At 49.4% G+C, this 21,652-nt stretch overlaps 1 protein-coding gene and 1 long non-coding RNA gene across 6 annotated transcripts in view; both read left to right on the top strand.

The window, feature by feature from the left end:
- The window catches only part of LOC100724914 (glutamate receptor ionotropic, delta-1), a 580,436-nt gene that overhangs the window by 178,315 nt on the left and 380,469 nt on the right, over positions 1-21,652 (top strand). The gene's annotated exons all lie outside the window — the stretch shown is intronic.
- Positions 6,554-9,926, top strand: LOC134472414 (uncharacterized). The gene is made up of 2 exons (XR_010042218.1): positions 6,554-9,338; positions 9,441-9,926. It is a non-coding gene; the product is annotated as an uncharacterized LOC134472414 (long non-coding RNA).

Raw genomic sequence — 21,652 nt, 5'->3', positions numbered from 1 at the left:
GGGGATTAATATCCAGGATACATAAAGAACACAAACAAATCAATGATGAAAAACAACCTGATTTATAAATCTAAAGACATTTCTCAGAAGAAGACATACAGACAGCCAAGAAGTATACATAAAAAATGCTTGAACATCCCTGATCATTAGGAAAGTGCGACTCTAAACTGCGATGAGATTTTGTCTCACTTCAGAGGGAATGGCTGTTTTCAGAATAACAATGCTCCTGCAGATGTGGAGAAAAGGAAGCTCTTACACATTATTGATGGGAGTGTAAATTAGTGTTGTTACGGGAAAAGTGCACGGAGGGGCCTCAAGATCCTAAAAATAGAACTACGGTATGACCCAGTAATCCAACTACTGAGCGTCTATGCAGAGGAAAGGAAATAGTTCTATCAAAGGGAGCCTGCAGTCCCGTGCTCACCCCAGCCCTGTGCCCGGCAGCCAGGACAGGGGACCAGCTGAGGTGCCCGTCTGGTGATGAATGGCTGAAGAGAACACGGTATATACACACACACATTAGAATGTTAAGTGACCATGAAAGATTGAAGTTTTTTGTGGTAACGTGGGTGGAACTGAAGGACGTGTTAAATGAAAGAAACCAGGCACAGGAAGACAAATATCGCGTGTCTTCTTTCATTTGTGGAAGTTAAAAAAAGTCAGTCTTGTGGCCTAAGAAAGTAGACTAATGATCCCTGGAGACTGAGGAGAGTGTGGATGGAGGGAAGATAGAGTCGTATCTGAAAAGGATGCCAAAATACAGGGGGGAAGAATTAATTTAGTGCTCCATAGCACGGTAGGTTACTATTGGTCAGCAACTCATGTTGTGTCTCAAAATAATTAGAAGGGTCCGAAGTTCCAAACACAGCAAAATGATACATGGAGAGAGGGACGTGCCAGCTACCCTGATTTGATCATTATACATTGCATGCATGTATGAATTATCGTTCTCTGCTCCATGAATGTGAACAAATACTGTATGCAGATTAAAAATAGAAAGGAAGTTGCATAGTAGTAGGGTTCTCTGATCAATAACATTACACAATGCTGGCTTAAGTGAAGTGAATCAGATTCCTTATGATGGGACTTCTCCGTGTCTTCAATGTACCGTGGGCATAATGAATTTCCCAGAAGGACCTGCAGAATACAAGGTTCCCAAACTATTCAACCTCCACGCCTCTCCCCTCAGAGTACGTTGCAAATCTAGAGTCTCCCAGAGTGTGTACTGAACTAGAGGCTTGCTCGATACCATTTTACCTTGGCAGGGTTTATGACAGTGCACAGTACCTCCCGGAGTGTCCCAGCATGGGAGCCATTCTGCTGCAGCCGGAGATGTGCCCTCATGCATTAGGAAGCTTTCCTGCTGCTGGAACACAGTACCTGACACACACTGTTTAAAGAAGGCAAGGCTTAATGTGACTCCTGGCTTCAGGTGTGTCAGTCCCCCATCAGCTGACTCCAAGGCAGAAGCATCATGGTAGACGGGCTTGGTGGAGCAAAGCAGCTTAGTTCATGGCTGCCAGAGTACAGCACAGAAGGAAGAGCCAGGGAGAGTCGCCCCCCCCCAAAGGCACGCACCCAAGGACCCCCTCCTCCAACCAGCCCACTTCCTGTTTATTACACCATGAACATCAAGTGGATTAATCCATTGATGATAAACAGCCCTATGATCCAGTCCCCTCTCTAAGAGCCTCTTAATCTAATGTAGTTCACATAAGGCTTAACCTTTGCACTTCAGAGCGAGCTGGTTCTCCCACAATCCCCCCCTCATGGACCAGCCTCATGCAGCTCAGGGCAGAGCGTTGGGAAGAGCAGCACGTGACCATGGCCAGGTGGAAAGCCATGGAGCATTTTCTTTGGCATCTGGACCCCTCAGAAGCGGTCATCTGGAAGGCCCACCCTGCTGCTAGTCTGCCTCCCTCCATGCCGAGAGCCTTTTGGGCTTAGCAGTTGGTCTGTGCGGTTTCTGGGAGCTCAAGCAAGCAACCTTCAGCTGGTTGGCATCCTGGATGCTCAGGTTTTCTCTGCTGTCAACTTTGGAAATTATCAATTTTGTTTTGATAGAGCTGCATATTTATGTGCGGTTGTGAGAAAGAATGCAAAAGCATCCCGCATACTCTGTGTGGCTTCCCCAGTGCCAGTGTCTGGCTGACCCGGGGCGCAGTGTCACACTCAGGATATGCACTCGGATAGAGTGAAGCCCTGGGTGCTCCCAGTTTCCCCCACCGCCAGGATGCCCCTGCTGGCTGCCCTGTGACAGCACACCCACCTCCCTCCCATCCCTCCTCCTGGTACATCCAGCCAGCCACTGCTCCGCCCTCTATTTCTGTAATTGCAGCATTTCAGGACTCTTACGTAAGTGGTGTTACACAGCATGGAGTCTATGGGGTGGACTTTATCTCCGGGGATGCATTTGGGGTGCTGTGCGCACCCATAGTTCATTCCTTTTTGTCACTGAGTAACCTTCCACGGGAGGCTGTACCACAGTTTAACCAGTCACTCATTAAAAGACATCTGTTCCCACCCTTCATCAAATACCGCCAAATGGTATTCCAAATACCGCCATTGTAAACATTTGTGTAAAGGTTTCCAAGAGAACTGCCTCTGTTGCTCTGGGATATGTGCCCAGGAGTGTCATCGCTGGTCACATGCAGCTGCAGGTTTCTTTTCTTTCCTGTTTTTAAAAAGGAAGCTGCCAGACTGTTTCCCAGCGAGGCTGCACCATTGTTCTCATCGGCAGCATGAGAGTGGTCCATTTCTCCCCATCCTCGAGAGCATTTGGTGTTGTTACTATTTTTTATTTTAGCCACTCTGACAGGGGTGTGCTGAAATCTAATTGTGGTTTTAATTTGCATTTCCTAGTACCTAATGATGCCGAGCATCTTTCCATGTGCTTATTTGCCATCTGTGTGTGTTGTGCGCTGAGAACCTTTTTCCCATTTTCTAACTGGCTTGTTTTTTTTTGCTGTTGAGTTTGGAGTATTCTTTATACCCTACATACTGGGCCTGTGTCAGATAGATGATTTGCAGATAGCTTTTTCCTGGTTGCTTGTCTCTTCACAGAGAGAAAGTTTTTCATTTTGATGAGCCCAGTTTGTCCATTTTTAATTTTGGGATCCCTGCTTTTGAGGTCAAGCTCCAGAACTCTTTGCCTAGGCTCCGTCCCAAAGGCGGTCTGGCTTTTTCTAACAGTTGCATAGCTTTATCTTGCTAATGTTCATGCGAGGCTGAGCTGTAGTTTAAGGTCCCCACCCTGCGGTGTCCAGTTGTTCCATTGCCGTTTGCTAAAAAGGCTCTCCTTCCTTCCTGAATTGTGCTGCGGCGTCGCTGAACATGAGCTGGGCGTATCGCCCCGACCCTCTGAGCTCTCCGTCCTCCGTGCTGTCTGCATGTTTTCCCTGAGGTAGCCAGCCACCTTGCTATGGCAGCCAGGTGAGGTTTTCAGTGGGGGGTGCCATGCTTCCCGCTCTGTTTTGGTCCTCAGATGTGTCTTAGTTCTGCTGGTTCTCAGATGTGTCTAGTTCTTGCCTGTCCAAAATGTAGATTGATCTCATCTGTGTTTAGGAACACTCTGGCTGAAATTTTGATAGGCATTAGCTTAAACCTGTGTATCGCTTTGGGCAGAAGTCACACCTTGACTATGCTGAATTTTCTGAGCTGCTGACATAGCACAGGTGTGTGTCTCCTTTTATTTAGATTGTCTTGAGGTGTGTTCATGGGTATTTTATGGTTTTTGGCATATAAATCCTACACTATGTTTAGATCTCTACCTTCCTCCCTCTCTCTCTCCTTCTCTCCTCCTGTCGTTATTTTCCAGTTGTAATAGTTCTGACTTTTAATTTCAGTGTCCATGTGTTCCTTGCATGTATCTGATACATTCTAAGAACCCCAGTAGACTCCTGATGCTGCAGTAGTATCAAACGTGTGTACCTATGGTGCGGTTTACACATTAAGCACTGTAGGAGATTAACACCAAATAATAATAACATACATCACATACAGCGATGTTTTCTGCAGCTCATTGCTGCCGACGAGTGTCATCTGTTTGTGTCCGAACCTCGCACTGCCGCCTTCTGCTTCGAGCTCATGCAGCCCCCGTGGCCGTGGGCTGTGGTCTTTGCAGTTGGAGGTCTGGCAGCAAAACCAGCACCCATTTCTTTTTCTCTCTCCACAGTTTCCCAGGAAAAAGCTTTGCTGTTACCCTGGATCTTATCAACCTCAGCATCCACTTTTTTCTTTCTGTATTAAATTGAGTCACCTTTTTAAGTCACCTTTCCCCCATAGGAAGCCCTTCACAGCTGCTCCTTGGCAGCACAAATTGTGGGGACCGTGACTGTTTTGCTTTGTGGCCATTATTAAGTAGAATTAAGATGACTTAAACACACATGGTGAGATGATGCCACAACTGTTGGTTTGGTAATGGAGATGCTTCTGAGTCTCTAACGGGTGTGTGGGGTATACAGCGTGGATACAGTGGACAAAGGGGTGATTCAGGTTCCAGGGCGAGGGGAATGGGCCGCCTGAGAATTCATCCTGCTACTCAAAACAATGTGTAATGGGAAACTTAGGAACTGTTTATTTCTAGAATTGTGTATCTTTCGTCACATGGTTTTGCTGAATTATTTTTAACTTCTTCCTAGATTCCTTGTAATTTCCTTTGTAGATAATCCTGTCCTCTGAAAATGGGATGGGTTTTATTTTCTGCTTTCCAGTCTGTGTGGCTTTTATTTCAGTTTGCTGCTTTTTTCTTCTGGCTAAAACTGCTGGTCCTCTGTTGCATAAGAGTGGTGAGAACAGCTGTTCTTGCTTTGGAAGAAAAGGGCTTCCCATTTTATTCTGCTGTTCGGTGTGACATTCCTGGTAGGTTCTTTGTGCTGGCTGTTTGTCAAGTTGACAAAGGACTCTATGTTACTTTTTCTGGCAGTTTTGGTCCTGAAGGGACGGAGTTTGAAATTTGTGAAATGCTTTTTTGGTATCTTGGATATTATCATGTGAGTTTTTTTTTTTTTTTTTTTTTTTTTTTGTAGCCTGATAGTATGGTAAAGTATTACATTTATTAATTTTTAAAATAGCACTTTCCTTGCATACGTAGAATACCTTTGTCATATATATCTTTTTAAAATGTATTATTGAATTTCAGTTAATAGTGTTTTGCTAAGGTTTTATGCATTTATATTTTTAGGCATGTTAACTTTGTTTTATACATTTTATCTTTATTTTTTGTATTTAGTACCAGAATAATGTAGTTTTATGAAATTTTTTGGGAATATACATCTTTGTTTTTGGTACCGGAAATTGAACTCAGGACCTTGTGCTTGCCAGGCAGGCACTTGTGTCGCTGAGCTGCATCCTGGCCCTGAATACTTCTGTCTTTTGGAAGCAATCACAGAGTGTTGTTGCTCATTCATTTTTTAAACATTTGATAGAAATTTTCAGTGAAACCATCTATGCTAAATGTTTCTGTTAGGGGAGTTTTCAAATTAGAAATTCAATTTCCTTAATAGTTACAATGCTATTCAGATGAGCTATTCCATATTGATTAAATTGTGATGGCTTCTGTTTTTGAGGAAATTGGTCCATTTCATCCGAGTTGTCAATCCTAGATCCAGGAGTCAATCATGAAGTCCCTTTATTATCTTTTTGATGCCCGCTGGGTCCACCATGATATCCCTGTCGCACTCTCGATAATGGAAACCTGTGTTTTCTATTTCTTTCTCAGTCTTGCTGGAGGTGGTTGATTGTATTGCTCTTTTCCAATTACCCCCTGCCCCCATTTCAGTGCCATCAATTTCAGGTTTTACTTCACTGTCTTCTCTTCTCCTTGGTTTGGGTTTATTTTGCTCTTCTGTGTCTTCTTTATTATTGGTGATCCTGGGGATTGAACCCCGGACCTCCAAAGGGAGTTACATTCCCAGTCTTTTTAAGTTTTTTTCTGTATTCGGAAACAGGATCTTGCTCAGTAGCTGAGGACCTGAGCAGGTAATCCTCCTGCCTCAGTCTCACAGAGCCCCAGCATGACAGACGTGCACCGCTGTGCTGGGCTTGAAGCTTACTTAGTTAATTGACTTGAGATTTTCCTTCTTTTCTAATGCATGAATTTAGTGTTTTGATTTTCCCTCTTAGTGCTGGTTTAGCTGGGCCCCACAGATTTTGCTGTGTTGTATTTTTCATTTTAATTCAATTAAAAGGATTAATTTGGCTCTTCTTGAGGCTTCGTTTTTGATCCACGGGCTCTTGTGATATGTTGTTTCCAACTGTTTGGAAATTTTCCTGCTGTTTTTTATTATTTATCTCAGATTAAATTCCACTGTGGTCAGAGAATATACTTTGTAAAACATACATTTAAAAATATTTGTTGAAGTTTTTAATGTTTTTTTGGAACAAGACATAGCTTATGTTGGTTCTGCTCTTTGTGTATGATGTATTCTACGACTATAGAACCTGCTGGTTGATGGAATAGTTAGGGACTTTTATCTTTGCTGATTTCTTGGCTGGTTGTTCAATTATTTGTTGAGACAGATGTGTTAAGTCTCCAGCTGTAATTGTGGGTTGTCTGTCTTTTCAGTTCTATCAATTACACTTCAACACTTGCAGCTCTGCTGTTGGGGATGCGTGTTGAGTCTTGCTGTGTCTTCTTGGTGGATTGACATTTGGTCATTCTAGAATGTCCTTGTTGGTGTGTTAGGGCTAACGTGTACTTTCTGATTTATTGCCTGCTCTTTGTTTCTCCATGTTTTTCTCTCTCTCTTTCCTTTCCCTGCTTTTGTCTGGGTTACTTGAACATTGTAAAAATTTATCTATAGCATATTTTGGGGCAGCTTTTGAAGTGATCTCTTTTAATTTGAACACACGCACAAGCTCAATGCAGTCTCTTGTATCTTGCGTTTTACTGGCTAAAGTGAAATGTACCATTTACGCTCCCTGTTGAAAATAGGTAATTGTCTTTGGTATTTACATGTTTTCAGCTACGTTTGCCAGCACCTTACAATTTTTCTTCAACCTTCAAACAAATCTCAGAAGACTTGAGAGAGAAAAGTGTATTGCATTTATCACATTTTCCTTAGTGTAGTCTTTCCTGGTTTGTGACATTCCCCGGCACCCGCGGGCTCACTCCCTGCCTGTTTGGAGAACTTCCTTTAGCCTTTGTGCAGGGCAGGGCTTCTGGCAACGAATTCTCTTACAGCTTAGTCAAGCAGCAGTGCTTTGTCTTCCCACTGTCCTTGGATGGTACGTTCATCGGCTCCATGAGATGAGGCGGAAAGCTGTGATGACTGAGCTAAACATAGTGTGCAGTAAGACATACTGCCCCCTCTCCCCGGAATGCTCGCCCTGACTTTGAACACCCTCACCCCGTCATCCTGCCGCTCTCCGAAGCAGCTCTGGAGTCCTCTTTCCTAGGTAGGTGTCTTTGTGGTCTTGGGGCTGTCTCCATATTTTGCATTGAGTGAAGACATTTACCTTTCATGGTCGTTTCGGACTTTCGCAGAAAGCGAGAAGGTGCCATGTTAGATCCGTGAATAGGTGGGTCGAGCGGACCGAGGGATTTTTGTGAGTGTCCTTTCCATTGCCTGGCATGCGACAGCAGCCTTCACCGTGGTAAGACAGGAATGAGGACGTCCAGACCTGCTTCAGAAAGTGTCGAGGACACTGGGCAGGGTGTTGAGGTGAGGAGGAGCATTTCGGCAGTGTGTCTTGTATTGAAGTAAATTTGAAAATCGAAGCATTCATGGTGCACACTCATCACACCTAATAGGATTTGGATGGCAGGCTTTTTCCTGAAGGTACTTTCTCAGGGCCATGTCATGCCATGTCCTTGTGGTCTTCTGGGCTCTGATGAGGGATGTGCCACCTCTGGAATCATTTCTTCCTTTTACGTAGGCAGCTCTTCTCTCCGCGCTCCTGACTTTGTTTTTAGTGGCAGACTTTTGGCTGTAATGTGTCTTGGATGCATTTCTCTGGTTTTCCTATCACTCAGGTTTTTACGTTTTAACAAATTTGGGAAGTTTTCCACCATCATTTTTTCCAGTACTTTCTCAGCCTCGTCCTCTTCCCCCTCGCCTTCACGGTCTCTGATGTCATTAAAGTTTGATTGGTTTTTATGAGTCTGATGGTTCATGTAGAAAAAATTCAGTCTGATTTTGTTGCTCTGTGCTGAGTAATTTCTAGTATTGTGTCTTCCATTTCACTGACTTTTTCCTCGGTTCCCTTCATCCTCAGAGATGTATTTTCAGTTGTATTTTTCAGTCCTAAAATTTTCATTTGGTTCTCCTTTATGTCTTTTTCTTCTTGGGATTTTCTCCTTTTTCATGTGTTCCCACTTGCAGTTGCATCCCCGCATCTTTATGGGGCTGCTTAGGAAGCGCTGTCAGTGAGCTCCTAACACAGTTAAATCCTTCCTCTCGATGTGCAAATCCATTTTCTGTTTCTTTCTCTGATCCTTTTCAATTTTGTTTTTGTTAGTTCGTGTTGCATGCATAGCGATTGTGCTCATCGTGGGGAGTTGGTGCGTGTGCGAACACCTCTCAGTTCTCTCCATGCCCCTCTGCCTCTTCCCCCAGCGCTCCACCTCTTTGTCCTTTTTCATTTGCATAGAATCTGAGTTCCTGTTTCCTATTCTTTCTTTCTTTCTGTCTGTCTGTCTCTCTCCCTCCCTCCCTTTATCTCTGTCTCCAGCTCGAGTCCTTAGATCTGGCTTGCGTATTATTAGTGATTGTCCTTTGAGATCTGGTTATTTGGGTGTTATGTTTTGGGGTTCTGATCTTACATCTTCTGTCCCTTGGGCTCTTCGGGTCCTGTTCCAGGGAGCAGGTTGCCATCTCCTCACTGCCTACTAAGGAATGGGAGCCCAGGCCGTCCTGTGTTTGGGGTTCCTTGCTGCTACTGGGGTTCAGTGGGAGTTCTGGCTCTACACCCTTGTCCCTTCGTGGTTGTGAGGGGGTACAGCTGCATCAAGACAGCTTCCAGTGCAGCTGCATGGATTCCACACTGGTGCTGTATGCACATGTGTGTGTGCATGTGTCTATGGTTACTGTGTCCAGGCGGTGACGAAAGTTCTGACTGCACACAAGGCCTTTTCTGACCCTGCCCACTGGGGAACAAGGACCTGCTGTGTGTGTGGGGAGTCTGGGTTCTCCCAAGCCCATGGTTCCTGCCCCCTGCTGGGCTAGTGGAGAGCAGCCGCGGTCTTTTGTCCTGGGAGACTGCTGTTTCCTGGACCCAGGCTTTGGTTTCCTCTCTGCACTTAGTGTTTTTCTGGGTTGCTGAGTCTTCGGGTGCTGGACATCTGAGGCAGAAAGGCAAGCCAGGGACCCTGTGACCATGCATCCTTCAAGTTCAAGGTCTGTGCCCCCTCCACCATTTCTCCACTGCTTGGACTCTTTTTATGTCCATTTTATGGTTGGGGTTCTTAGCTTTTTTCATCTTTTGCTCTTTTTTATCAGTACATGTTTGCGACGTATCCTAATTACATTCATCGCAGAGAACAGCCACTCGTCCATGTCACAGCTCAGTCACCAGGGGACACAGTGAGAGGGACAGGGAAAATGCGTCTATTCCATTTCCCCGGCAAAGACATCTTCTTTGTGACCCGTCCTCCTGGTGCCCCAACACTGACCCTGGAGAAGGCGTCCCTGTCCCAGAGCTGGGTCCCCTCTCTCGGGCTGGGGGGACCTGTCTGCTGTCCCTGAGGCAGAGAGATGCAGAAGAGTTGACTGTCTTTTGCTCGCTTTTCCAACCTGTTTAATGATGAGATTCGTTCGCAGGCTGAACAGGCCGATGTGGATTCTAAGAGGTGCTTCGGGACTCGCGGGTGGAGGATGTTCATCCCATTCTGAACCAACGGCTGCCAACTCCCTGTCTCTTTCTCCCTCCCTTTTTATTTGCCTTTTATCCCATTGTTGTCTTTTAATTAAACAGTTCTTTCACTAGTGTTCTTTCATTGAGAATTATTAGTGATGCAAGACTTCCTTTATCAAACCGTGGGCCGTGTAATTGTATACAGTGTGCATTTGGCTCTGGGGAGGTGTAGGAATTGCAGGAGCGGAGGTGCTTTCTTAATTGGTCCAGCAAGATTGTGCCTTTAAGTGGAGACAAAGACACGGAAGCACTGGTAGCCGGAACAGTCCGCAGTTGTTGGGGAGGACAGAGGCGGCCAGTGTCGGGGCCAGCAGACAGGGCCGCTCTGCGCTGGCTATGGGACGTGCCCTGCATCAGCTGGTGAGGGGCAGGGCGGAGTCTGTGCTCAGCCCCAGCAGACCCCAGAAGACGGGGCGGCCTCTTCACCCTGGGGATCGGCAGTTGGGGTCTGGGCTGTGGGCAGGGGAGATGGGGGTGGACTGCGTCTCATCCTGCGAGGTTGCCAGGCTGTGTACGGGGATCCACGGGAGGGTGAGCCCTGAGCAGGTCAGCCAGGTGTGTTTGTGGAGCACCCAGGAAGTGGCTGGCGGAAGACACAAGAAAGCTGTTCTGGCCTCTGTCCAACCAGGAGGGTAGAGTCTGGAGTGGGGGGCGGGCAGGAAACTGCCAGCCAGACACACGCTGACTCTGTCCATGCTTGCATATACACACACACATACACATGCACACGGCTCTACATGTGTGTTCATGGCCATGTATGGTCAAGTTAACATAGCACCAATTTACAAATAGAGACATAGATCCTGACACAGCTTTCTCCTGATAGACAGACAGACAGATTGTATCTCCTGAAACAGAGATGATCGTGTACAGAAGCGGCCTGAACCAGCAATGTGCGTAGTTGTTGAGGTGTCAGCCTGTGCTGGTTCCGATCCCGACACCCTGCTCTATGGGGATGAGGCCAGATTTTAACCCCAACAGTGGCCAGTCTCAGCCCCGAACCTCCAGTGCGCCCCTACACCTAACACACATGCGCAGCAAAGCATGGGGAGCAGAATGGTGGTGGCTCACACACGCCTGGCTCAGGGCCCAGTGGAGACAGTGTCCTTCTCCTCCTCTTGGACCTGTGGGCTGCAGCCCTGCCCAGAGGCTGAGGCAGGGGCACCTGTGTGCATACTCACACATGCTTGTGCACACACTTGTGCACGTCTGCATGCACACCCCTGTGCGTGCACACACACACCTTGTTCACAGCTACCCGTGGGCTCTGCAGGTCCCTCCCATGTGGCCGAGTCCCAGCCCTGCCCCTGGCTGTGGAGTGTGGCCCCCGTCTCCCGGGGCTGCCTTTCCTTGCCTGCAGGGGTGGGGCAGTAATTCCTGTCTCAAACCAGTATCCTCCTCCCAGCATCAGGGTGGAGCCAGGGCTTGGCAGATGCCCTTCACTTGTTCTCCTGGGTTCTCCATGGAGCTGGGCTCCAGGTGACTGACAAGACCCCAGTCTTAAGAGCACGATACTGTGGGAAGGAGAAATGACCAGCATGGTTCTGTGCGAGGGAGGGGCGGAGACCTGACAGCGGCACCTGTGACCAGGGGGAGGCGGTGGCACTGGAGGTCAGGGACAGTCCTCTTGTGTGCAGACAATGCACGTGCAAAGGAATGAGCCACCTGGCAGGCAGGGGAGCCTAGATGTCACCCCTGGAGCTCTCTGTGGTGCAGGAAAGTAGCTTCAGGTCACTGCAGAGTCCATGCAGAGTCCATGGGAGCTGTGCTGGAGTTTGGGGTGTCCCCGGGTTAGGTGGCAAGGGGGCAACAGCACAGGTTATGTGTGCTGAGAGCAGCAGGTCACTGGTGGTATTGGTCGAGGTGACCTGATTCCTGAAGCCAGTGGTGGCCGATTTATCATTCTTCTTCCTTGGGATGAAGACAGCGACCTAACCTCTACTCCCTGTGATCTGGTGACAGCTTTCCTTTCCCGGATAGAGGCTGGACTTCGACTGTCCTGGAAGGAACAATCCGAGTGCCTTCTGTCCTCACCCTCCAGGGCTGTCTCCTCTTGGAAGAGGATTTAGGGGCATACTCTTGATGGGTGCAGCCCCATCAGAGCAAGGACGAGGTGCAGGGAGCAGCCGAGCGACAGGGCACGAGGTGGCACAGTACCTTGCTGGGCTGGCATGGTGCGGGGGATGACAGTGCCAGAAGCACTCCGGGACAAGCCCCCCCGTTGCTCCCACGATAGCCCCTGTGCCCTCTCTGAAGGCTGCACTGAGGAGAGAAGCTCTGGAAATGACTCAAGAAGATGCTGGTTCGGCTCCGGGTTCAGACGGTGGTTGGCCTCGGTGACGTCCTGGGCCCCTTACATTCACTGAGTGGCTTAACCTTCTCGAGCTCCCAGTGTGTGTCTGGTTTTGTGCCAGGTGTGGTGCCAAGGTGACAGTGTGGCACCCTGCACTCTCCAGACGCTCCTGGTCTAATGCAGGGAAAGGCCGTCTCATCCTCCAATGCGCCAGGAGTAGAGAGAGGGAGGATCCCAACACCAGGGCTGCTGGGCTGCATCTGCCCAGCCCCCGGGGCATGCTGGGAAGGCCCTGCCGAGGAGGAGGGGACGTGGGCCGGGTCAACAAGAGTCCCGGGGGCAGTGGGCGTCCTGTGGTCTGGCACCACTGCAGCCCTCGTAACCAGAAGTTCTTGTGCACTGTGTAGAGGTCCCTGGGTTCCATCTCACCAGCAGCAGGACACACACGGAGGGGACCAGGTCTTTGTGGATGACTTTCTTCTGATGCTCACTCTGGCAGTGAGGCCATCCTGGGACTGCTTCGAAGTGATGAGGAGGGGAAGGACGGGCAGGGTGTGGTCTCCCCACCTGGGCTGTGCCTGGGCACTTGAGATAGTAGAGAAAAACATAGCCAGGCCGAGGCTGGACTCTGGGGGCTCCTGTCCCCCCATATTTCCCTGTCACACATTCCTGCTTCTCACACCTCCGGAATGTAGTCTATATTTAGGTTTTGATGATTTATTTTGCATTGAAAAATTAATAGAAGCTGGGTGGAGTGATGCCTGCCTATAATCCCAGCACTCTATGAGGCTGAGGCAGGAGGATTGCCAGGCCAAGCCCAACCTGGAAGCATAGTGACTTAGCAAGACCTTGTCTCAAAATACAAAATAAAATAAAAAGGACAGCTCAGTGCAAAGGCCCTGGGTGCTATGTCTAAAAACAAAACAAAAAATTCATAGATTATTTTTGGAGCAGTTTTAGGCTTGCAGAAAAGTTGATCAAAAACACAGAGAGGTCCATATACCCCTTTAGTCTTCGTAGTTTCCCGTTATTAATACCTTGCACAGTGAGGTATTTAACGACTGAGGCCAGTACCCGTGTGTTGTTAGCCAAAGCCCTTACCCGTTCCATGGGTTGGATAAGTGTCGAATGGCGTGCCCATTATGAATGCATCACACAGGGTGACTTTGCTGCCCCACCTGCTCTGTGTGCTTTCCCTACACATCCCTTCCTTCCCTGGAGCTCCTAGAAAGCCCTGAGCTTTTTATTCTTGGTGTACTTTTGCCATTCTGGAAGGCCAAGTGTCAGTACTGTTGGTTTATAAACTTCTCAGGTTAGCTCTTTCCCTGGGCAGCAGCAGGGGCTTCATAATTCATTTCTTCATGACTCTGGATAATTCCCCCTGGTCTGGATGTCCCAGTCTGTCCAGCTGCCTCTCCAAGGACATCTTGGGCTGCTTCCAGGTTTTCATGATTGTGAAAACCAAGTTTCATGATCGTGATAAACAAATACCAGCTGGGGGGTCATGGTGCATCTCTGTAATTCTAGGGTTCTGGGAGGCTGAGGCGGGAGGGTTCCAAGTTTAAGCATAGCCTGGGCAGTTTTGTGACTTAGAAACCCTATGTAAAATTAAAATAAAAAATGAAATAAAGGGACAGGCTCAGTGCAAAGGCTCTGGGTGCCACAAACCAAGTACTTCGTTTTTTACTTCACTGAGTAAATAGGGACCAAGGGCAGAGCTGGTGTGTGCAGCCCTGGCCTCTGTCACTGGTGTCCTCAACCCTGTCCCTCATCCCGATGTGCAGCGGGGATAGCCTGTGCTCCTCCTAAGGCTGCCCTTTTTCTTGGATGCCGAGTCCAGCCTCTGTCCTGTATGCAGGGGTACACCGTTAATCCCCCTTTTCAGGTAGGCCCGATGCGCCAGCCCTGGAGTGGACTCCAATGCATTGTGTGCTCCTCAGCCGTGTCCCTCTCCAGCCCCTTGCTCTGCTCACCTCTCTGCAGAATTCTTCCAGGTGGTTCTCTGCATTCACCATTTCCATGCTGCCTCTCCCCAGGCCTTTGAGGAGCCCCTGCTGCCCGAATCTGTGTCCCCGAGCCTGGAGTCATGTTCTGCACACACTCATTGCTGGCTGGAGGTGCCAGGCGACCGGCACCAGCCAAAGGTGTCCTGGAGTCCGTGTCCAGGGAGCCTGTCTCCTGTCCCTGGGGTGGCACAATCCCAAGACCCGTGTCCCGTACCACGTCCCTGCAGGAGAAGCTCCTGTCATCTGTGCTAGGCTCCCTGTGACACCCATCCCTGGCTCCTGGGCTTCCTGGCCTGCCCCCTGTCGGTGGTCTCCATGCCTCACAGGTGAAAGCTCTGCCCAGAGTCCAGGTCACAGAGTTGGCTGGTCCTGAACCCAGATGACCCCCGGTCAGGAGAGGCCCATGATCCTTAGGGCACTGCTGCTGCTGGCTGGTCCCAAAGCCAGCGGTCCTTCCCTGGGCTTCATCTTACTCCATCGTTCTCCAGCGCTGGCCCTGTGGCTTGCTGTCCTACAGGTGGGCTTGGGAACCTGTCCCTGTGCAAGTCCTCATTCTCTACGAGCTGGTCCTTTCTGATCCCCTCGCCGGCTGATTCTCCTCTTCCTATCCTCAACATCTGCTGCCAGGGGGAGCGGCCAAGTCTCCAGGGAGAAAACGGCACAGGTTTCAGGGCCAGGGGCAGTGAGTTGCTCCCTGACCACTGGCCTAGTGAGGAGATGGCCCCGTCCCTCTGGAGCCGATGTGTCCTGGGTGCTTTGTACCTGTTTCGGGTGGGGTCCTGATTGCAGTGCCCCAGTGCAGGTTCTCTTGATCACCACGCACAGAGGACATGGGGGCCTGGAGCAGCTGAGTGACCAGGTCAAGGGCCCAAAGAGTTGCACTGGCATTTGGATCCTGTGGAGCTGTTGCTGGGGGAGGCTGCACTCTCCAGCAGGTAGCTGGAAGGAGGCAGGAAGCCTGTGCAGGCACGGGGGCGATGGGGCTGCCCGCTAAAACCGCTCCAGAGCCGTGCTAAGCATATCCTCAGAGCTATCTCAGGTTCCTGGCCTGTGAGGAGGATGAGCTGTGTGATTGCAGCCCTTTTCTGACTGGGGAGCCTAAAGTCAGTCTCTGGGCGTCTCCTTGGAGACAGCCGGTGTGTGCTCAGGCCAAGCCTGCAAGGGGAATGCTAAGGACCACCCTGCTTGCGGGTCCCTCTTAGCTCACACCTTGGAGGACCCTCACTGTCCTGTGTCCAGGCTGACGATGCTGGCTCTGTCAGCATTGCCACGGGAGTCAGAGCGTCCTTGGTTTGCCTTGCAGGCCAGTGAGGGACCAGTTGTTCTGTTGCCTAGTGTCTGTCACCAGTCTGTGTCCTGGTTCATGCAGGGGAGTGTGGTCTGCGACTGGGGGTTCTCCCTGGCCCTGGTTCGTGTTTCTCCACCCATCTGATCACCACCCTCCCTTCCGTACTCTCCTCCCAGGGCATATTCTCAGGGGGCTGCCAGGAGCTCCCAACCCACAGCGGCACTGGCTTGTTCAGTGGTCACATCAGGGTGGGGACTGCCTGCCCCCTCCTTCAGCACAAGTGGGTCCCCAATCACGGTCACCAGTTTGTATTTTTTTTTTTTATTTAAGAGGAAAAAGAGAAAAACACAAAACAAACCAAAGCGGTGTAAGGGTACACGTAATACAGAACTACAAAAAAAAAAAAAACAAAAAAAAACCAAAACACATAACAATAAGAAATCACCTGTTAGTAGATTACATATTATCATCTTGAAAATAGTTCCTCAAATCACAGTATCAAAGAATACAAGGTGGACATTCAAACAGGGAGACTGCAAACAGCTGTGTTCAATGATCCAAAAACATTGATATAGTCAGCTATTTAACACCCCTAAACACACTTGCTGTTATATCCGTTAGAGCTCTTTTTCTTTTTTTTTTTTCCCTCTCTTTTTTACAACAAAATTTACACATCTTGGATTTTATTACTTCTTAGTGCTTATTACTTTCTTTGGGGGGGGGGAAGAATACAGTCAAATATGGCAAAACAAAGCTGTCAGTCAATACCAAGGATAGACATAGCACATGGTGTAGAACAGAGTACAAGTTTATCAACGATGGTTATCAACGTTGTCCCTTGTTTCCTTAAAAAGAATTGTCTATCTCATTAGATATTATAAAGTTGGACAAAACAGTAGAGAACAAGACCAATAAAACTTAGGCATTGTAAACATTACAGGACTTCCAAAGAAGACAATAGTCAAACCAGAATGGGTATCTTAGTGAATCTTATTGTCTTCAAAGTAGTTGCCTATGTCTTCAAACTTGATACTATCATATAGAATGGAACAGAGTCTAATCAGTCAAAACAAGATCGTGGGAGTACTACAGTACTTCAAAACAAGTTAATAGGAAATCAAAAAGAGTTACTATTTATATATCCTAATTTTTTGAATTTTTTCTTTAATTAAGACAAACATAAGAAATGACTAAATAATTTTTTTAAAACAATAAGGGGGAGATTGAGATAAAACAGGACATAACAATATAACAATAGAGGTCACAGCATGACTGTTTCAACAACCTAGTACTTCACCACCATATAACCTGACTTAATAGTAGTTACCATAGTGTCTTTTTCCTTGAAATATTTGACCAGTTTGTATTTTAACGGAAGCTCTGCAGAGGGTGGTCCGGATGGAGATGTAGGAAGTAGACACACAGCTTATCCTGTAGGGAGTGGGGATGCATTATGAGAAAGGAGCCCAGGTTACTGGTCTAGGTGGGATCCAGTGGGGGATGGGTGATGGCAGAGGCCCAGTGGCTGGAGACCATGGGGCGTTTAGAGTAGAGGGAGCCTTGGAATCACTGGATCCAGCTTCATTGAGCAGCTGGTGGTGACCAGGTCAGGAAGGGCTTGAGCATCTCAGGGCTGAGTCGAGGCTCACTGTGCAGGAGGTTTGGACAGGACCCCTGCAAGGTCATCGAGCAGAGAACGCTGAGGTTGGCCCCAGTTCAGTCTTAGAGGAGGGGGTGAGGGCATGCTGGAGGCCTGGGGGCCAGTAGGAGGTCCGTGCGTGGTCCTGCTGAGGGGTGGGTTTCTCATGGTCTGGCACTCCTGTTCCTTCTGATTTGTATCTTGCAACTTTGCTCCTGATGTGCAGGTAGGAGGCACGGCCTTGGGATGGTGCTTCTGTTAGAATGGGTGCTTCTCTTGAGGGGTCCCTGAGAACTCTTGTGCCCCTCATGTGAGAGGACAGACGGGGAGCTGTCATCTCTTGACCAGGAAGTAGGCCATCCACAGACAGTCTTCCAACTCTTTGATTTGGATTCCTGGCCTTAAGGCCACCGGTGAGAAACAGCTTCCTGTAGCTCGTCAGCTGCCCGGGCTACTGTAGCCCAAGTGTGTGGCCCCCATGCTGGCCCCGTGCGTGTGCTCAGGGGAGGCCCCTCCTTCTGCTCCTGCTGCCCCGAGCTTTCATCCCCAGGCATGGTGGTCAGTTTCCTGTCAGTCTGGCTGGATCCTGGTGCCCGGATTTGTGGTCAGAAAGTATTCTGGTTGTTCTGTGAGGATATTTTGATAAGGTTAACATTTTAATAGATGGACTCCAGGTAAAACCCTCTATAATTTTTTTCCCCAAGTCCATTTTATTTCAAGCTATAAAAAGAAAAAAGCAGGGGCCAGGAATTTAGCTCATTGGCTCAAGTACTTGTCTGGTAAGTGTGAGGTCCTGAGTTCAGTCCCTGGTACAAAAAACAAAAACAAAACAAAAAAAAATGAATGATGGATAATTAAGACAAAAGCAGCAGCAGAAGACAAAAACCACTACAAAATTTCAAAGCATCTCAATCAGGAGGTAGCATTGCACATTGTCACTCCCAAATCATCCATCCAGAGCACAAGACCTTTGCTTCAGTTGTCTGAACAATACAGCACAAATCTTCTCTTCAGGGAACTCAGAGAAATCAATAATACAACTATCTTAGCTTTTTTTTGGTACCAGGGATTGAACTCACAACCTTGCACTTGCCAGGCAGGTACTTCTGCTGCTGAGCTAAATCCATAGCACCACGTCTTTTTTATCCATTCCTCAATTGATGGGCATTAAGGTTGTTTCCAAGATCTGGCTGTTATAAACTGTGGAGCTATAAACATGGGTGCACATGTGTCACTGTGGTCTGATGTTTTTAATTCTTTTGGGAGGATACCCAGAAGGGGAACGGCTGGATTGAATGGGACCTGTAGTTCTAGTTTTTTGAGAAATCTGCATACTGATTTCCACAGTAAAACCCTCTATCATTTTGGTGGGCCTCATTTAGTCAGTTGAAGGTGTGACGAAACCCCACAATGTCCTTTCCTAGCAAGAGGGAATCTCGCCCGCCATCAGCCTTTGGACTTGAGTCACAACACTGGGTCTCCCATGAGCTCGCAGCCTGACACTTGGTCCTGCATATTTGGAGTTCGTTAGCTGCCATAACAACCTGAACCAATTTCCTACTGGCTCTGCTTCTCCTGAAAACTGGTGTACAGGGTTGGCTGGGCTGTTGCTAAGAGAGCGGCAGCCCTTGAGATACCCCAGAGCAGCAGCCTGAGCCGCACCATCTGTGACCCTTGGCTGCCACCATTTTTGCCCTCTGGTCTCTGTACTACCTGTTAGCATTTTACTTTAAGCCAATTCCTGTCTTGAATATTACCTCATCTCCAGGAATGATTCCTACAAAATTGCAGATTGGCTACACTGTCAGGGAGTATTTTGCCAGTTTAGAATGAGTTCAGGCAAATAAGAACGTCTGCCCATGCCTGCCCAGTGTCCCAGCCCTCACGGCTCGCAGTGGCTGGAGCAAGGAGCTGTTTCGGTTTCATTTTTGTGAGCCTCTCCTTTCCTGCTAGCTTCTCTCTGTCTTCAGGACTTTACCGAGCCTACGGGAGGTCCCAGGCTTGGAGCAGGAGCTGGGCACCGGAGAGGAGGCTTGGATCTGTAGGGAGGACCAGAACCAGCATCTGGGATACACAGGCAGTGGGGCAGAAGCGTATCTAGCCTGATGGTGCCCTTCACGCCCTGGCCCCTCTGACGCTGCCCACTGGATTGCTCAGCCTTCTGTCACGGAGATTTCCTACTCAACACCTGCGGCTCACTGGGAGACAGGCTTGTACGGGCTTGTGGCTTCAGAGGCTCAGTCCACGGTCAGCCGTTTGAAGGTAAAGCACCATGGCGGGAGAGTGTGGGGGAGAAGCTGCTCAGCTCTTGGCAGTGAGGATGCAGACAGGAGAAAACCCAGAGAGGAGGGATCAGGGACCAGATACAGTGCAAAAGTTCACGCCCCGTTATCCACCCGGATGGACCAGAAGGCACTTCATTCATCTCGGACTCTCTCGAGCCAAACAGTCAGAGTCAGGCAGCTGGTCCTCCTCGCTGGGTACTGAGTTTGCCCCACTTTGAGAAGCCCCCTGTTTCTCCTGTGGGAACTGCACGTGGCCGCCTCTGCCTTGAATACTGCTCCCAAACATGCTGTCCACCCTGCCTGCCGAGGGGTGGCAGCCCTGACCAGTGCCTGGCCACGCGGAGCACCTTAGGGCGCATCACTGAAGCACAGGGTCTTCTGCCCATTTAAATATTCCCGTGGGTTTTCAGCACGCCTTACAGAGGTGAAGCTTGTGGCTCTGTTTCTCTCGCATTCTGAGGACGCACACAGCTACACAGGCAGCTGAGAACTGGGGGGACTTCTCTTCATTTGGCGTGCGGCTTTGGCGTTGGGTGAGGACGGAGAAAAATAAAGAAACAGCTCACTTTCCCTGGGTGCCACGCAGACACCGGGAATCCGCACCTTCCCCAGCCACAGCCATGTGTACACTGGTGTGTACTGCGGTCGGATGAGTTCCGCGCACTAGCAGAGGGGCTGAAGTGTCTCCTGGCAGCGTAGACCGGGGTCTGCGGCCACCAAACAGTGCTGGTGGATTGATGGAGGCGGCGGCGTGGCCTCGTGATAGGGGATAGGTGACTCCTCGGGTCACTGGGGGTCCCAGGTGCGGCCTGGGTCCGCCTGTAATTGGCTTTTATTTCCTGCTGCAGCTTGGAACCTTGCTTAGTTTATACTTATCGTCCTAAAACATATTTGGTGCTGTTTCAACATTTCCTTTTGTAGTTCGGTTTTCTTGTCCTCTCGCTTGCCTTTATATTTCATGTCATTTGGGTTTTCACAAAGTAATTATTTTCCTTGCTAATTTAGAATGAATTCATCTTACTTTATTTGTACCGTGTTGCCTCTAATTACCTCTGCTACTTGAAATATATTTATATTTTCTGGACCATGCCTATATTTCTTTGTCCAATAGACTAAAAAAAATATGAGAGTGTCTGTGGACTCCTCTGGGTAAGACAAGGAAATGACTTGTTACTGCCCAGGAGAAAGCTGTCGTGGTCTCTGAAGAGTGGCCCGGCGCTGGCTGGCCTGGGGGTCTCTGTCAGCCTCTCAGGGGTACCGTGGCACACGTCTCTCCCTGCCCCTGGCCTGTGCTTCATGATAAATCTTAGTTACTGTTTCCGCCTCTGTCTAGGTCATCGCAGGTTGTTTTGCAGGGAGGTTTGTTGAGGTGCGCATTGTCACAGGCACTGCCTCTCGTTCCTCTGCGTGGCCCCTCCACGGGCCCCCAGTGTGTGGGAACAATGACCTGCTGTTTGGGTCCCCGGGCTCGTGGAGACCGGCTCCCTCTCCCCCACTGCCCTGCCCCTCTCAGCTGCCCCTCACCTGTCAGCAGCGTCAGAGACCCCGGGTCCTGCCCTGGCCACTGCCCTTTCCTGTGGCCTCTGCTTCCCACCTCCTGCCACCGTGTGCTGCTTCTTGTCCACCCTCATCGACTTGCCGCCATCTCCTCCTCCATGAAGCCACCCCGCCCCTTCCCCCTGACTGGGAGCCCCCGCAGGGCAGCCTGGGTGTCCCTCATTCCCTCACCCTCGGTGTCACTGTTGATGGCCCTCCCTGAACTGTGAGCACCTCCAGGTGGGCACCTGCCTCACTGCCCTGAGCAGAACCTGGCCCTAATGGGTGCCCTACAGGTCTCCGTCCTCTGTTCTGAGACGGGCGTTGCTCTGGGTTTAGCCCGAAGGAAGTCTGTGACTTTGTGCCACAGGGCGGACCAGAATGAGGAAGTGGCTCGGTGTGGAGACGGGTCACTTTGCAAAGCTGTCAGCTTCCTTCCACACGGTTCCTGCCCGCTGAGAGGTGCTGGGGACCCTGCTCTGGGGAGAGGAGCGTGGAGGCTGTGGAGTCTGCAGAGGCTGGGGGATCGGGAGGAGGTGGCGGGGCGTGCTCTGTGTGGCCAGGTCCAGGCTTGCGCCACCAGCCGGCTGCTCTCGAGCCCTGGGCATTTACACCATGTGGGCACTCTGGGTGGCACGAGGACCCCTTGCTATGCCCAGCCTGTTTCTCTGTGAGCTTTGTAAATGTGCTGGGCCCAGGCTGGTGTTGCTGGCTGGACCTGTTGTGAGGCACATTTCCGTGTTTGTGTGT

Source organism: Cavia porcellus, unplaced genomic scaffold, assembly GCF_034190915.1.
Source record: "Cavia porcellus strain 051 isolate PalLab524CR breed Dunkin Hartley unplaced genomic scaffold, mCavPor4.1 scaffold_23, whole genome shotgun sequence".
NCBI lineage: Eukaryota > Metazoa > Chordata > Mammalia > Rodentia > Caviidae > Cavia > Cavia porcellus.
The sequence above is the reverse complement of the archived record's forward strand: the minus strand, read 5'-3'. Positions and strand labels throughout refer to the sequence as shown.